The sequence below is a fragment of the Nyctereutes procyonoides genome, unplaced genomic scaffold (assembly GCF_905146905.1).
Source record: "Nyctereutes procyonoides isolate TBG_1078 unplaced genomic scaffold, NYPRO_anot_genome, whole genome shotgun sequence".
In the NCBI taxonomy this organism is placed as follows: domain Eukaryota; kingdom Metazoa; phylum Chordata; class Mammalia; order Carnivora; family Canidae; genus Nyctereutes; species Nyctereutes procyonoides.
In genome coordinates, this window is record NW_026575146.1 from 80,110,551 (window position 1) to 80,128,105 (window position 17,555).

Here is a 17,555-nt window from a genome sequence, read left to right on the forward strand (position 1 = left end):
TCACCAGAGATGATGCACAGATGGCAGATGGGCCCCTTCGGCCATGAGAGACAGGCAAATTAAAGCCACAATGAGTTATCATTACCTGCCTAGTAGAACAGCTCAAAATTAAAAAAAAAAAAATAGCAACACTAAATGCTGGTGAAGATGCAGAGAAACTGGTTCATTTGCACGCTGCTTGGGGGAATGTAAAATGGTATAGCTGAAACGGTTTGGCAATTTCTTTACACATGCAGCTGCCCATACTGCCCAGCAATTGCACTTCTGGGTATTCATCTCAGAGAAATAAGTTATGTTCACACAAAAACCTGTACCTAATTGTTTATGGCAACTTTATTTGTCATAGCCCCCCACATGGAAACAGCCCAGGTGTCCCTCAACTGGTGAATGGTTAAACTGTGTTAAGTCCAAACCATGGAATACTACTCAGCAAGAAAAAGGAATGAGCTATTGATATGGGGAACGACCTGGATGACTCTCCAGAGAAGGAAGCTGAGTGAAAAAGAGCCAACCACAACATTACCTATGGTATGATTCCACTTACATAACATTCTTTCTGAAGTGTTCAACTTTTTTGCTTTTATATTTTATTTTTAAAAAGATTTTATTTATTTATTCATGAGATACACAGAGAGAGGGAGAGAGAGGCAGAGACACAGGCAGAGGGAGAAGCAGGCTCCATGCACCGGGAGCCCGACGTGGGATTCGATCCTGGGTCTCCAGGATCACGCCCTGGGCCAAAGGCAGGCACCAAACCACTGAGCCACCCAGGGATCCCCTGCTTTTATATTTTAAATTCTCCTTGTTGTTACAGTTCTTTACATTATGGTTGTGAAAACTGTTCCATAATACGTTACATTCTTGAAATGTAGGGTTATAAAAACGGGGAATGGATAGACGAGTGGTTGCTGGAAGTTGGGGACGTGCCAGGGAGGGCATATGGCTATAAAAAGGCATCAGGAAGGATCCTTGTGATGGAATGTTCTGTATCTTGACTGTATCAATGTCGCTATCCTAGTTGTGGTCTCCTACCAACCAGAGTTTTGCAAGATGTTACCGCTGGGTGAGCAGGGGCTTTCTCTGTTATTTCTGACAACTGCCAGTGAATCTACAATTTTCTTGAAATACAAAGTTTAATTTAAAATATTAATAAATGATGAAAAATGCCAGACCCTTTCCCACCTTTGAGCCTCTGAACATGCTATTTGTTTTCCCTGAACACCCTCCCGCACGCTAACTCTTGCTCTCTTTCAGTCCTCAGCTCAGCTGTCTCCTTTTCCAGGAAAGCTTCCCTGATTTCGTAGGCCCAGTCTTCTGGGCTTCCTCCACCACAGCCGTGACACTGGTCTGTGCTCCCCCTCGAGGTCACTCTGGACTGTCACCGATTGGTACTGTGTCTATCTCCATCACTAGACCACAAGTTCAATGAGGGAACACCATGGGCTGACCAGTCACCAGTCCTTCCTGGGCCTCAGCCAGCACAGAGAAGAGGAACACAGTGAGCACCTACAAAATGAATGAGTGAATGGCAACAGTGACAGTAATACCGACAGCTAGCGCTCATTACTTGGTTTCTACGGGCCACTCTCTTTTTGAGTGCTTTACGTGGATGAAATAACCAATACAATCCCATTTTACACACAAGGAAACTGAGGCTGACAGAAGCCCAAGGTCCCCCAGCTAGTAGGTGACAGAGCCTGGGGAGCAGACACGGGCCTCCGCATCCACAGCCTTTGCTAGTACCGTTCACCCCAGAGGACTCTCTGGAAAAGGCTGGATGAGCCTGGCTAACAGGGGAAGCAAAGGGGTACAGGGGGCAACCAGAGAAGACATCATCTGGCCCCTGGCCCCCAATCCATTCCCATGTGCAGGGACAGGCAGACCCAGGATGATCCCAGAGGCCCCCTTATCCCTTAGGTGCTCAGGGAAGACCCCGTACACGTCAAGGGCCCATAACTGAACCCCAGTTGGTGCCCAGGGAAGCCAGTAGTACCCTCCATGGACAGAAGATGCCCACTGTCACTGGAGGCAGTGGTCTCAAGCTCCCAGAGTGCCCTCCTGATGCTTCCATCTGGCTACTGGCAGGGGGTGTTTCTGACCCCCGCCGGGGAACCTTCCTATGGGCACAGGACTGAGTTTATCCACCTGAAGAAACCCCAGGAGCAAAATGTGGAGAGCAAGGAGCAGCCAAGCGCTGGCAGTCTGGTACCATTGTACCCGGTTTCAAAAGCTGCAGAGCAACGTGGGAGACGTGGAAGGGACCACAGGGAGGCGCGCACACCTGCAGATGGGCACCGAGAGTGTCTTCTCTCTCTGCTGGGCAGAGTGCCTTCGGGGGTTGGGGGGCATCAGGTGACTAGGTGACTCTGTCCCCTTGGGGGCAGCTGGTATCTCCACCGATTCACAAAAATAGAGGCAACAATGAAAAGGAAGACAAGGGAGGTTGAATTTCTTTGACAAAGCTGGAAGAGCACGTAGAACAGGGGGCTTTTGGGGCGCTGGTGATGCCAGTCTTCTTGATCTGGGAGGTGACTGGAGGGCGTATGCTTTTGATTACAATTATTCATTACACTGTACGGGAGTTACGCACTGCTCCACTTGGTCCTATTCCACACTCCCATGCGGTGAACAGCAGGGGCAGCAGCTCTGGCAGCTGGGAGCTTCGTCTCTACGCACACGGACCTTTTCTCTCTCTCAATCTCTCTCAAGCCCTATTTCTACACAGACACAAACATGCACACATGCACACCCCAAAGTTGTAAACTGCTACCGTAATCAGAACAGCGGTCCTCCTTGGCCCCGTGCAGCTCTTGGCCTGTTTCCTGCAAGGGAAACAGAGGCCTGCGAGCAGCCAGCCCTGGAGCCCCCAGAGGCGGCCACAACACCGGGTCTCTCCACATCCCGGGCACTCTCGTGTCCTGCGGGGATCCCACTCTTCAGTGAGCCTTTCTGGCCTTGGGAACACACCCATCCGCAGTGTCCCTGCCCTGACCTGCCCTGGGGCACCAGCAGCCAGTCCTACAGAGTGAAAGGAGTACTTAAGATTGAAGGTTTAAAGTGTCCCCATGGCAGGGGCAGCTCCTGGCTGGCTCATCTGTGCCGGCTGCTGGACACATGAGATGGCGGCAAGGCCAGCACAAAGTGGCATATTCGGGCACCCTGCTAGTGCAAAACAAGGCAGTGAGCAGGGTGCTGTCAACACGCCCACGTCTCAGAGGAGGAAAGTAAGGCTCAGAGAAGGGAGGTGCTGGCCCCAGGTCACACAGTGTGCGTCAGAGCCAGGAGTCCAAGGTAGATCTGACCCAGGCCCAAGTCCACGCACTTAACCATGTTCAGTCTCTCATTCGTTCATGCGCCCAATACCTGCATTATGCACGCAGTGTGTGCCCAGCACAGTTTTAGGTACTGGGGACACAGCAGTAAATAAATGTCCCCTCCTTCCCAGAGCTGACATTCCAGGGGGGCAGAGAAGACAATGAGAGGGAGAGGGCAAGGAGCGCAGTCGGGAAGGTCTGCCGGGAGGTGTGTGTGTGTGTGTGTGTGTGTGTGGCATCCGAGCTAGAACACAGGGCAGTGAGGTGGCCACGTGGCAACCCAGGGAAGAGCATTCAGAGCAGAGGGAGTGGCCACCACAGACGCCCAAGGACCAAAGCCGGCCTGACACATGCCACAGTGTGCAAGGAGGCCAGCGTGGCTGGGAGGGAAAAGTGGTGGAGCTGAGGGCCAAGAGGCCCACGCTAAATGCAGAGGGACAGCGGCTCGCAGAGCATGCACCAGGCGTCACGCCCTTTTCTGAACGGTCTCCGTCTGCCTGAGTCCTGACCACAGCCCCCGAGGGAGGTGTATCCCCATCGTGTTCCAGAGGAGGAGCGGGTGGAGGACGGGAAAGCTCCCCGGGGTGGGCCCGCTGGCTAAGGGCCGAGCCAGGGCAGGAGGGCGGCTCTGTGCCTAAAGATAACCACGGGGCCAGCCGAGGGTGACAGAGTCAAGGGTGGGGCTGGAGGCCAGGGATGGCCCTCGGCTGGGGGCCTAGGATCCGAGCAAAGCAGGAGCCCAAAGCCGAACATTCTGATGACAGGCAGTTGGTGGGAGCCGGAAGCTAATGCACGGCTCCTAAAAAAAGAGAAATTTTTTATTTCATCTACTCATTTTTTTTAATTTAATGGAATTTATTTTATTTTATCTTAATTTACATTTTATTTATCTTTTTTCAGTAATCTCCACACCCGACATGGGGCTTGAACTCACAACCCCAAGATCCAGAGTCAGCACGCTCCACCGACTGAGCCAGCCAGGAACCCCCTAAATTTATTTTAAAAGTGACCCAGAAAAAAAAAGAAAAAAAAGTGACCCAGACACTAATGTTGACCTGATGTTTATACGTATAGCACCAGCTGTGAAAGAAACAGAACCTGAATATAATCAAGCCCCCAGACCTAAGTCCCAATTGACAGGAAACAAAGGGGACAGAGGAACATGTCAAATGACACCAGGATTCGGCTGGATCCAGACTGGTAAAATTCTCGGGGACAAAGGACTAAGGTCTTTGGCAGATACACAACGCAAATAGCAAGCACACAAAAGCGTCGATGCGAGAAATCCTACAAACTACAGAAGGCTCAAGGGACCTGTCAACCACAAGCAAAGCACAGACCTTGTCTAGATTCCAAATCAAACAAACAAATTGAAAAAGGATGATAAGACAATTGGGGAAATGTGAAAATCTTAAGGAATCACCAGCTCTTTTTTTTTTTTTTCTGTGACAACAGTATTGTGGGGTTTGTTTTTTAAAGCTCTTTAATCTCTTACAGGAGAAAAATCTGAAAAATGTATGGTTAAAGCATATGATCTATGGGAATTGCTTTGAAAAAATCAGGGAGGTGGGGCCTGGGTTATAGATGAAAAAGCCTGGTCTTCATTGGTAATTGTGGGACACCGGGGACAGTGACGGGAATAGGGACAGGGACGTGGGGAAGGCACGAGGCCATTCTTCCAAGCATGAGTGAACACTTCCATTATATGAAGGTTTTAAACATTTTGCAAAAGGAAATGTGACCTAATGATAACAGCGAAAAATTATGGATAGCTCACCAGGTGAATCTTTGTTACTAAATCCAAACACATGTCCTGCCTCTAATAACTGTTAACAGTGACCACAGCCAAAGGGGCCATAATGACATAACGATGGCAGCGCTGTGCTGAGCGTCACACACGCCACTGACTCACTCGTTCCTCCCAGCTCCCCAGGGAGGCAGCAGGAATCTGTCTCCTCCTGCTCCAGATGTGGGAACAAACGCCGAGAGATCTGGGGCTCCGGGCCCGGCCCGAGGTGACAAAGGAAGAAAGCCAGAGCCGAGGGCCCAATGGGGAGCCCTTGCCCCGAGTGGGTGCGGGAGAGGTGGCTGGTGAGCCCCGGTGAGTGGGGACACACAGGAGCCCTGGACTCCTTCCCCCTCGTTCCCATTGAAAAGTAAACGCTCCTGCGCTGTAATATTCACATCTTCGCATGAGCCTTTGCTGAAATCAAACCTTTGGTCACCCCACAGGAGCCTGAAAATGGTAACCGGCCACAGATGATGCCAGCAGACTTCTGGGCCCACGGGAGGATCCTGGGCCACAGGATCTGTCACGTCAGGGTCCACCTGCCTAGACAGTCCCTCCTTGAGGTTGCAAAGCTGGCCCCAGTACCCGTGAGTGTCAGGGGAACACGTGCCCCCCCACCCCCACTCCAGGTGCCCACAGAAGTGAGGGAGGCTGGCAAGGTGACCTCGGCCTCCTTCCCATCCTGCCCTGGGCCTGTGGGAAACCATCTCCCTCTATGGCTTTGGCAGGGTCCTGGCTAACGGGGGAAGCCAGGGAAGCTTCGACCCAGGAGAAGGGAAGCAGAAATTGCGGGCAGGGAAAGGGAGAGACACAAAAGGCAGAGACATGGAGAGAAAGAGGATTGGAGGGAGACAGAGAAGGCCGCCCACCAGGAACCTGGAGGACCCAGGCCCAGAAGACAGGAAGGCGCAGAGGCTGCACCTCCCGCAAGGAAGCCCCTGGGCCTCAGCTGCCTTGGCCAAAATGCGGGAAAACAGTCCTATTTTCTGACAACTTACTTGTGGGGGTGACGTGGCTCAATCATGCCATGTCAGAGGCCTAGAAAAGTGCCCCAAACGTTGCAAAAGTGAACACATTTGCTATCACTTCTGGAGGCCAGTGGCTCTCATCCTAGCAAGTCACACAGGCAGCTTAAAAACAACACCCCCTCCCCCAATTGATGCTCAGGCCCCACAGCCAGAGACTGGGATTCAAATGGTCTAGGCTTGGGCCCCTGTGTGGTTGCCCCCTCCACCATACAGGGGAGCAGCAGGGGCAGCGCCCAAGAAGCCCCCTGCCCCCTGCCTGCCCGTCCTCCCCCACCTTGGGCCACAGGGAGTCTGGGGCCTGCTGAGGAATGCAAGGAATGAAGTCAGGCCTGGCACAGCCATCTCCCCGTCCCCTCCCCTTCCACAAACTCCCAGGAGCCCATATCGTGTGTCTGGTCCAGGCAAAAGCCTCCCCTGGGGAGGCAGCAGCTAGCTCTAGGTCCTCCGCCCTGCATCCCTACTCCCAGCCTTCTCCTCCTGGGTCCCCTCCAGCTCACGTGCTGGACCACAAGGCCCGGGCCAGGGGTCCCCTTCACGAAGCACTTATCAGTGGTGGGGTGAGTGGCCCTGACAGCCAACAAGGAGCCCACAGAGCTTATCACCTGCTCTGGTGGGCGTGTGTGCGTGTGTGTGTGTGTGTGTGTGTGTGAGACCTGAGACCACTTCCCAGAGGAGGTGACCTTTAGGTCAAGGCACAAAGAATACATGACAGGAGAGCACTTACCAGAGGTCAGCAAGGCTAAAGTGCAAGCTGAAGGGGGCAGGGCCTGGTCCACCAGGGGAGGGATCAGGTTTGGGCCCTCTCCCCAGCCAGTGGGGGACATGGAAGGAATTTAAGCAGAGAAGGGCCCCCCTGCACTGACCTCAGCCACACCTGCTGCCCCACTGCAGAGTGCTGGGGGATCCCCAGGTCCTGCCACCTCCACGGGGTAGGGTTGGGCCCTAGTTCCTTCCTGCCATGCTGTGAGGAGACCCCACCAGAGTTGCTTCCCGCAGCCCTGAGCCTGTTCCCCGATAATTAAACCGTAAGCTGATTAGTCAAGAAAAACCTTTAATTAGCCCTTGAAATCATTCAGGGAAATTACAACCTCCTCTCCGGGCACCCTGCCCACCCTCTGCCAGGGACCAGGAGTGACGCCAGGAAGGAAGCAGGGTTAGGGGTGGTGTGTGTGAGGTGGGCTCCTGCCCCTAAAGTGAGCCTCACCCAGCAAAGACCAAACCTAGGGTGCAAGATGCCTCTCAGGGGAAGAAGCCCAGACTCCCCAGGCCACACCACAAAGTGCCTCAGAATAGATTTAACAAGGAGTGGGCAAGGACTGTGCTGGAAAAGTGTGGTGCTCTCCTGAGAGACCTTAGAGAAAACAAATAAATGGAGAGACAGACCACGTTCATGCACTGGGAGACCCAATGTCAGGTCTGTGTGTGTGACGAGATGCTTGTCTAATATTTAAGTAGAATTCAGAAAGCCTAGGATGGCTCAGACACTCTTGAGAAGAACAAGTAGGAGCGCTTGCTCTCCCTGTGATCAAATCTTCTGATCAACTAGAGAGATACGGCCAGGGCCAGGGTGGCAGTGATGCAGGAATAGGCCAAAAGGTCACGAGAAAAGGACAGGGCATCCAGCAACACACCCACTTATACAGACACATGACTTAGGGTAATGGTGGCCGTGGGGAAAAGTCAGTCTGTTCCTAATAAACGATACTTGGGTGATTGGGGATCCAGGTGAAAAATAGGAAACTGGATGCCTACCTCACACCACACACACACACACACACACACACACACACACAATATTCCAGAGCAAAGAAAGGTGAGAAGCAGAACTATAAAGTGATGCATTTGACTAGATTAAAATTAAGCGCTTCCGTTTACCAAAAGACACCACAATGGAAGTGCAAAGATGAGCAGCAGGCAGGGAGCGTTATAGCACCTTAGAAACAAAGGCTCTCATCCAGAACCTAGGATTTAACTCAAAGAAGTAACAAATAAGACTGCAGACAGCCCAACGGGAAGTAGGCAAGTGACTTAAATGAGCTCTTCCCAAGGGAGGAGCCCCGGCTGTTCCGGGAACAGGTGAAAAACCGCTCCAGGGAGATGCAAATCCGCACCCAGAGGAGATACCACTAGACCTGGTATCTCAGCACCAGCTTGCAGGATGGGCTGGCATCACCCCCGGTGCCACCCTTACCCTCCCCACCTGTGACATGGGATCCCAGGAAGGCCTGGGCACACACAGGGAGTGCTACCCTTGGGGCACCGGGCAAACCTTCAATTAGTTTCCCCTACGAGTCAGCCTAAGGAATAAGCACTCCCCGGACCCAAGGTCATTTCAGGCCTTCCCGTGCCTCCGAGCGGGGATGCCCCAGAAGGCTGAGTCCAAGAGACAGATGCCAAATGGGTAGCAACTGGATCTGTTTATCCACCAACCACTGTGTCCCTGGGGAATCACAAAGGGCCAGGCGCTCAAGAGCATATGTAGGAGGAAAAGGCCAACGACCACATTCATATTTATACACCAGGCACTGGCCTAAGTATGTTAGGAGCCGAACTTCAGAGATGCCCTAGAACACGCGAGTGGCCTCAATTCTAGGGAAGAACAACGGAGAGGTGGAGAGGCCCGAGTGGCTGTCTGCACTCAAATCCAGACCGGAGGCAGAGCCGACAGTGATGTTAGCTGCCCTTCAGCTCCTCAGAGACCCCTGCCCTCTGCCCTGCCGTTCCCTCCCTCAGTCGATTCCTGCTCACCCTTCCAGTGGCATTCGCTCCGCACTCAGGGTAGATCCCCCGCCACGCTCTGCTCTCGGGCAGCACCACTTACAGCTTATCACGGCTCATTCACTCCTTCCCCCTCCACCAGCAATTACTGAGCAACCATGGCACACACATCACGTATCAAGCTGAGGTTACAGCAAGGGACACAGGAAGGGTCCCCTGCCACAACCCCCCTCCCAACCCAGGAAGCCAAGTTATGAGGGGCAAGGAGGACAAAAAGCAAAAGATGCACAAATTGTAATGTAATGTAAGCAGCGACGAGGAGCGCTACAAAGAGAATCAGGCCCGGGAAGGTAGGAGGAGAGAGTGACAGGTTGCAGACAGGCAGCATGAACCAAAGGCCCTGAGGCAGGACCCAGCCTGGAATGTTCCAGGAGCAGCGTGGCAGGAGAGGAGGGGAAGCTGGCAGGAAAACGGGGCCAGGATCTCATGACTGCCCTCTCCCCACCCCCCAGAGGGAGATGAAGCCACAGGAGGGTCCCCAGCAGGGCAGGGACATGATCCGACCCTGACCCTGACCCCCTCTGGCTTCATGTGAGGACAGACGGTGGGAGCAATGGGGAAAGGGGGGGGACGGGGGTGGCTCAAGTGGCGGCTGCCACAGAGGAAGAATGAAAGGTGCCAGGTTCTGCTCTGCAGGTAGACCAAGTGGCGTTCCTGCCATCCTGGATGTGAAGGAAAAGGATGAGCGGAGTCAGGATGCCACCGGACTCCTGGCCCAGTCGAGAAGATGGATGGGGTGCCCACTAATGAGACAGGGTCACAGTGTGTGTGTGTGTGTGTGTGTGTGTGTGTGTGTGTGTGTGTGTGGCAGGGAGAGATGGGGGCCTGGGAGTCCAGCTTATTTCACCTGCCTGCATGTGGATCTGGGACCAAGGTCTGTCTCCTGCAAGGCGGAGCTCACTGAGGGCCCCTGCTGTGCTCACCTCTGGTTCCCGTGGCCCCAGCAGAGCACTTATTAGGGAATAAGCACTGGCTCCTACTGGTAGGACAGGAAAGAGCGGGCATGGACAGGAACACGGGAATGAAGAAATAACACGACGGACAAGCGCAGGTTACTTCTGCGGCGGGACAGTATATAAAACGTTCCAAGGTCAATGAAGAAGTCTGACACACCTGACGTGTGGTGCGCACTGGTGCACAACCCTACCCTCCGACCCAAGCCAGGTGCCCTGACTAGCCTCCCCGGAGAGCTGCGTGCACGCATGGCCCAGGCGGCGTGTTCAATGAGGACATTCACCCCTGCAGGCCCGGAGGCAGAGAGCTCGGCTCTGGTGTGTCCTCACAATAGAATAGCGCACAGCAGCCAGGGTGGACGCTACTGACACGCTCGACCGCGTGGCCGGACCCCACAGACTCGGGATAAAGAAGGCAGCCGCAAACAAGACGGGCCGGGAGGATTCCATTTCTGTGACGTTCAAAAGCGGGCAAGGTGGCATTCTGTAAATTCAGGGATGCACGCCTGGCAGGGACTCTGCAAAAGCAGGGACACGGGGACCCCCAAGGTCAGGGGAGTGATCACTCCTGGGGTCGTGACCAAGAGGGCGACAGCGGGTTCCTAGCGTGCAGCGCTGGGTCTCCCCCCGGGTGTGGCGAGGTGTTTGTTCATCTCGTAATTACACTAAGCTGACATCTGCACTTGTTAGGCACATTTCCGGAGGCACATTATGCTTCGCGATTATTAAAGCTTTAAAAGTAGTAGAATCATAAATGTACCTAACTAGGTATACACAACACGGCATCTCAGAGCCCAGTAATCAGGGCCAGGCTGCCGTGGAAGGTCTGGGGGAAGGGAGGACGGGCTGCCGAGGCCCCTGTGAGCAGCAGAGGAGGGGTCCCCTGGGAGAGAGGAGGCGCACTGCCTGGGGGGTCCTCACCTGAGGGAGGTAAGCTGAAGAGCCCTGCCTTTGGGCCATGTCCTACTTTCTCCCCATTGCTCACCCTGACCGTGGAGGGGAGAGGGTGGGAGAGCAGGAGGGGAGAGGGAGGAGGGCGGGAAGAGGCCCAGGATAGCAGGCGCTTCCCCCCTCCCCTCCCCCCCTCCCTCCCCTCCCTCCCCTCCCTCCCCTTCCCTTCCTTCCCCTGGCCTGGGAGTGGCTGAAACCAGCCGGGGGAAGCCAGCCCGCACCCACCAAGCAGCACAATGCTGCTTTATCAGGAGTTTCCAGGGCTGGGCCTGGCACCTAGGGGTGGAAGCGGGGAGGGCCTGGGAGGGAACGAGCTATCTGGGGACCCTGCCCGGGGCCCCCACCTGTCTGGGTGCTCCCCTCCAAAGCTCTGCTGCAGCCAACTAGGAAGGAAGACCCAATGCGGGGGGGGGGGGGGGGGGCAGGGAGGGAAAGCCCTCTAATCCCTCAGGCTTAGCTCCGGGGGTGGCAGAGGGAGTGCAGCACAGTGGTTAGGAGCCCACTGGGCAGTGACCCCAGGCACGCCTCCCAGGTTCTCAATCTCCTCCCCTGTGAAAGGGGAATAATAGCAAGGCCTACATGTTGGGGTGCTGGGAGGGTCCAATGAGTTAGCTCACTGGAAGCGCTCGGGATGAGGCCTGTTAACAGTAATGATACAGAGGAAGGCTAGGACTGTTACCACTAGCAGCTAACAGCCTTTGAGCACTCACTATGCATTTTGCCTGACGATTATGCATTTACAGGCTCAAAACCCCCCTTTGAAGACGTACCATTATCCTCTCCATTTTGTAGACTGGGACACCAGAGCACAGAGCAGTTAAGTGACTCGTCGGGGATCACACCCCCCAGCTAGTAGCAGGACAGCCGGCTGCAAAGCCCGTGCCTTCCACCTCCACTGTTACCACACAAGTTAAGAACTCCAGGTCGGAGCCATGTAGGCCTGGGTTCCAGTCCTGGATCTGCCACTGCTCTGCTGAGGGGTTGCCAGCCTGTGCCTCAGTTTCCCCTTCTCAGGGAAAGTAAAAATACCACGTAGAGACAACAGCTCCCGGGAAAGGAAGCCCAGATGGCTTTCAACAAACACAAAGAGGCTCCACTTCACTCACATTAAGATCCGAACCACCACGAGGGCCATCTGGCACCTTACCTGACCGGCAAAGGTCAAAGCGTCCACTAAGGCCCCAAGCAGGTGGCCAGCCGGTGCCGGCAGACGCTGGGGCTGGGCTGTAGGCGGGCGCACGCTCTGGGGCGGGCCTGCACATCTCAGGCCCCGGAGCCCTCCCCCAGAGGCGCACCCCGGGCTGTGCCCGCACGGGTGTGCAGCCCTGCTCGGGGAGGGCCAGGCCGGCCACCGGAGCCGTCGGCGGGAACACGCGCGCGTCCGGGAGGCTACGCAGTCACGGACAGCACCAGGAGACGCTCCAGGCCCTCGCACACGCCTGCGGAGCGAAAAGGGCCGGGGTGAGGGCAGAACGCAAACCTGGGAAGTCGGCTCCATCTGGGTAGAGACAAAGGGGGCAGAGCACGTGCAAGGACAAATATCTTGAGACAGAGGAGCCGCCATCAACAATGGCTCTCTGGGAAGGGGACTGGCTGCCGCGCTGGGACCGGGATGTCCCTGCCACCGGATACCTGTCTGTGCCGGGCGCGCTTTCTCCACTATTATTTAGGGGACCGGGCAATGCGTGTGCACGGCACAACAACGCGCCTTCTCCAAATGCGAGCGCTGGGGAAGAGAACTGCGGCTAATAACGTGTCCCGGCCGGGCTGCTGGGCAGAGCCAGGGCCGGCGGGCCGCGCCGGGAGCGCCGATCACCAGGGGCTGGGAGCAGCCGGTGGGACGGGGCACAGGGAAACGGAAATTGTTAAAATTGTTGAATTATTAAATTGTTACCACAAGCTTACTGTGTGCCAGGAGACTTGGGAAGCTCTTTACGGTATGATCCACAATCCTCCCAACGGCCCACTTAACAGGTGAGGGATGGGAGGCCCATGGAGGCTCCGGCTCTGTCCTAGAGGCCCCAGCTAGGGGGTCAGGGACATGTGCGAACCGGACTGTGTGGCCTCGGCAGGGAAGTGGCCACTGGCCCCCGGGGGTTGGCGGCAGCACCTGGGGAAAGGCAGGGCAGGGCCCGAGGGCCCCAGGAGACAGGCTGCAGGGAGTGGTGGCTTCGGCTGCATCTGCCGTAGCCGGATCCCCTGGGACCTGGGAAAGCTCCTGGCCCTCCTTGCTCCCCCACCCCCGACACCTTCCTGTGGGCCCAGGCACCTGGCAGAAAACAAGCCCCAGCCCCGGAAGGGTGGCGGGGGCGGGAAGGGTCCCATTTCCCTGGCCGTGACTTGGAAGGAGGCTGCTTCCTGCTGGCAGCATCTGTGGCCGCCTGGCTCGGGTGATGGGATAAACAGCTGCTGGGGACACCCCGACCGGCGTCTGGCCAGGAAGTCTGGTTCACTGTGAGCCAGCAAGACAAGGAGGGGTGAGGCAGTGGATAAGAGTTGAGGGGGCCCCTGAGGGAGGTAGGGACCCAGGGCCCAGAAACAACCCGGGTTTGACAGACCTCCAAGGAGCTTCCATCCAAAGAGGAGCCTGGGTAAGAACCAAATGGACAGGAAGTGGTCTTGTCTCACCCAAACCACTTCCAAATCACTGGAGGGCAGCCACCACAAGCAGTGACTCTAGAGTCTGCAGGCCTGGAGTTCAAGTCCTACCTCTGCCACCTGCCTGCTGGGTAACCTTCGGCATGCCACGTACCTCTGTGGGTCTCAGTTTTCTCATCTCTGAAGTGGGGATAGTAACATACCTACCTTGTAGGCTGTTGTGGAGATCAAATGGGTGAATCTGGGTAAAGTAGAGGCACCTGCATGGTGCAGTCGGCTAGGCGTACCACTCTCGATTTCGGCTCAGGTCAGGATATCAGGGTTGTGAGACTTGAACCCTGCATTGGGCTCTACACTGGGCGTGGAGCTTGCTCAAGATTCTCTCTCCCTCTGCCCCTCACCCCTGTGCATGCCTGTGTGCATGCTCTTGCTCTTTCTCTCTCTCAAATAAAAATAAGAAAATCTTTAAAAATATATATGGGTAAAGTCCTCACAATCTTGGCAGCACACAGATCCCTCCTCCATCGCTGCCCCCCTCATCCTATCCACCCTCATCTGCTGCTTGGACCATTACAGCAGCCTCCCCGTGGGTCTCCCTGCTGTTGCACCCCACGATCCGCTCCCCGCATGGCAACATGAGTAATCTTTATAAAATGGAAACTAGATGTTGTTTAAAGCCTCCCAGTAACTCCCCATTACACACAAAATGAAATCCACACTCCTTACCTCAGCCTGCCAGCCTCTGGTCTATCTGCCACGTCTTCCCCACCTTCCTGACCTCACTGCCTACTCTGCCACATGGGCCTCCTTGATGGTACTTGACCATCCCAAGCTCATTTGCACCTCAGGACCTTTGCACTTCCTGTACCCACTACCCACTCTATTCTTTCCACCTCCTTTCTTAGGCCTGGCTCATTCTTTCTCATCGGTCAGATGTCTCCATCCCCCGGGCTGGGTCAGGAGGCTCTTTTAGAGTCCTGCAGTCCCTGTGCCTCCTGTATCCTAGCCTTGATGCTTCTGCTTGTGCTTCCCTATCCCAGGTCTGACACTCTGGGCTGTCATTGTCTGGGGATGGGTCTGTCTTCCTTTGTATACTAAAATCCAGGCAGGTGGGGCTAGGGCTGTGTTGGCTGCCAGGGGGACCAGTGCTCACACTCAGAAAGAGTGTAACAAGCCTCTGCCCATCCCTTTCCACACTTTGCCTCCTTCCTCCCTCAAGTCAGTACAGCTTCCTTTCCCACTAGCAGCCCTGAGAGATGCCTCCCAAGGAGAGGCATTGAAGGGTCAAAGTTGTGGTCATTGTCCTGGAGGTCCTAAATAGGGCAAAAGCCTGGATGTGGAGGCTTGGTGGGTGTCAGGCCCCAGCTAAGCCCACCACGTGAACCATCTCCCCAGCTATTCTCAGTCAGCCCGGGGGGCCATAAACCCACCATCTCAGGGCCACAAACTTGCCACAAAGCAGGACGTGGAGTGAAGGGAACCCCTGAGCCCTGTTGGAAAGCGGACTGGTACAATTGGTTAGGAGAACAATTTGGAAGGTCCAGGATTTCCACTGTGAGCCACATGCCCAAAAGACTCTGGCCACAGGTATATACAAGGAAATGCATTCTAGACTGTTCAATGCAGCATTGTCACTCTCCCAATGGGAAACCACCCAAGTGTCCCCCAAAAGGTGAACAAGTAACTCCTATGTGGCACAATCATGAAAAGAGACACTTGCAGCAGGAACAAGGAATCCTACAACTATACACATCCTCACGGAGAGAAATGCAAACTCTGATGTGGAGCAGAAAGGGCAGGCTGTTTACCGGGATGCCACTTACATCATCCGTAAAACTGGAGAACAGTGGTGGTCAACCCTGGTTGGCCATGAGGACCACATACTGACACCCGCCCCACCCCAGACCAAGTGAATCCAAGTCGGAGTCTCCATGGCTGGCCTGGGCCACGACAGTTTTGAAAGCTCTCCAGGTGACTGCAGCGTGCAGCCAGGGTTGAGAGCTGTTGCTCTACCATCTGCGAACACATTCAAGGGTAGGAACGGTAGGAAGACCTGCAGAGAGACGCTAGACACCAAATCCAGTGCAGGGATAATGCAGGTGGGGAGGCCGGGGAGGGAGGGGGACATCCAGGCTGTGAGTTTGGTCCCAGGCCCGATGCTGGAGGCGTGGATGCTCTGTTATGTTGAAAGCTTTACTTTTCCCCTCCCCGATCTAAAATGTATCATGAGGAACAAAACCGGCAAATAAGAAATCACCTGCCTCAGGTCCCATGGCTGGTGACAGGGCAGGGACCTGAATTCGGGTCTCCGATGCCAAAACCCTAGCTGTCCTTATCTGTGCAGCCAAGCCTGGGATGCTGAGCAAGCTGGAACCACGAGGGCATGAGGTTGGGCCAGCCTCGCAGGACTGCCTGGCAGTGTGCCCACCCGGTGACCCTGCTAGAGCTGGAGGGGGTGCAGGGCAGCTGCTTGAGAGAGCCAGGAGGCAGGTGGGGTGGGGCCCTCCCTCATTTCTGAGGTCCTCCCCAGGTGGTGGCAGCAGCAGGACTAATGCCAACATGGCGCGTAGCAGGTGCCAGGCCCGGGGCCACGCGCTTCACACTCTGTGCCCTCGTGGCCATCCTGTGACGTGGCCGTTATCATTTCCATTTTCCAGAGGAAGAAACTGAGGCCCAGAAAGTTAAGCAGGTTGCCCACGGCCACAAAGCCTGAGTGACGGAGCTGTGTGTGCAGCAGGCGTCCCGCTCTAGCAGCTGCTCCCTGAACCAGTCCTCGGTACTTACGCTCCAGATACAGGGCAGCTGCTCAGCAGCCCCTGCTCCACTGCCCCCCGACCCCTGGGGACCAGGCACCCTGGGCGTCCAGATGTAGCCCCCTATCACTGGCTGGGGGTCTGGTTCCAGTCTGCTCCCACCAAGGGACACCGAGAGCCCTCGGAGGCCCGGGGTTCTGTGTCTCGCCCGCTGCTGCCGTCTCAGCACCCAGCACAGTGTCCGACATCCAACCACCAGCCAGCCACCAAGCATCCTCTGCTGGCCAGGCTGCTTCAGGCGGGGATTCAGGGAAGGAACAGCAAGGAGAAATTCCTGCTGCGTGGGCCCCACGTTCTTTGGGGAGGGAGGGGGGGAGGCGGACAACACATGGTGCCCTGACAAACAAGGTAAGAACAGAGCAAAGCCCTGGGGAGAAAACAAGAGAGTGAGATAAAGGGTGTGTGAGGGACAGTGAGGGCCAAGTGGTGCTGGTAGGGCTGCAAGTGGGTGACTGCGAGTGGGGGGCGGGCGGGGAAAGGATTCTGGGCAGAGGGAAGAGGAACGTCAAAGACTTGGAGGGTGGCATGTGCCTATAGAGTTGAAGAAAGCAAAGAGGCCAGTGGGGTTGGACCTTGACAAGGGACCCGGAGAGCAGAAGGAAATGGCGTGGGAGCCATCTGGGACCACCATGAGAGCTTGGGGTTTTAAGTACAGAGAACACTCGGCCTTGTACTGGGTTCCCTTCAGGGACATCCTCCCCAGCCAGAAGCCCATCAGACTCCCTTGGACTCAGGGCCACCCACAAACACCCCCACCCCCGTAGGTCCATGAGAACTTTTCTTCCCAGATCACACCCTCCCAAGGAGCCCAGAGACAATCCATTCCAGTCCGGGGAGTGGCTCAGCCCTGCCCAGCCCCCTACTTCCAGGACAGGAACGTCCTTTAACAATCTACAGTGTAACAACCCAGGGGCAGGAGCTCTGGAATCCGTCAGACCCAGCTTGGAACCCGCCTCCTGTTACTCAGCAGAAGGTACCCGAGCCTCAGTTTTCCTGTCTGTAAAGTGGGTCTATCCAGGACCCACCTCACAAGCTTGTGGTATAAGGAATCAAGAGCCGCGAGCACGGCGTTAGGCCTCATTAAATATTAGCCAAAGTTACGATTGGCCGAGAAGCAGTAGAGCCCAGCAGTAGAACCCGGTACGACGACTCGACCCCAGAACTCCGGTCTGAATCCCGGGCCCGCAACTTCTTCATTAGATGATCCTGGGCAGATCGCGTGGGCTCTTAACAACAGCGCCAACCCTATAAGGCTGCGGAGAGGGTTAAGTACGGTAAAGCGTCCCAGTGACCGGGCACATAGTAATTCACGAGGGCTTGCTCTTCTTTTC

At 55.6% G+C, this 17,555-nt stretch overlaps 1 protein-coding gene across 2 annotated transcripts in view; it reads right to left on the reverse strand.

Annotated features, from left to right (window-relative positions):
* The window catches only part of PAK4 (p21 (RAC1) activated kinase 4), a 43,107-nt gene that overhangs the window by 24,811 nt on the left and 741 nt on the right, over positions 1–17,555 (reverse strand). Inside the window, exon 2 of one of the 2 annotated variants that reach the window (XM_055309775.1) lies at positions 11,961–12,252. The exons of the other annotated variant lie outside the window; for it this stretch is intronic. The gene's annotated coding sequence lies outside the window, so the exon portion shown is untranslated. The remainder of the gene's footprint in view (positions 1–11,960; positions 12,253–17,555) is intronic. 2 annotated transcript variants of the gene reach the window in all.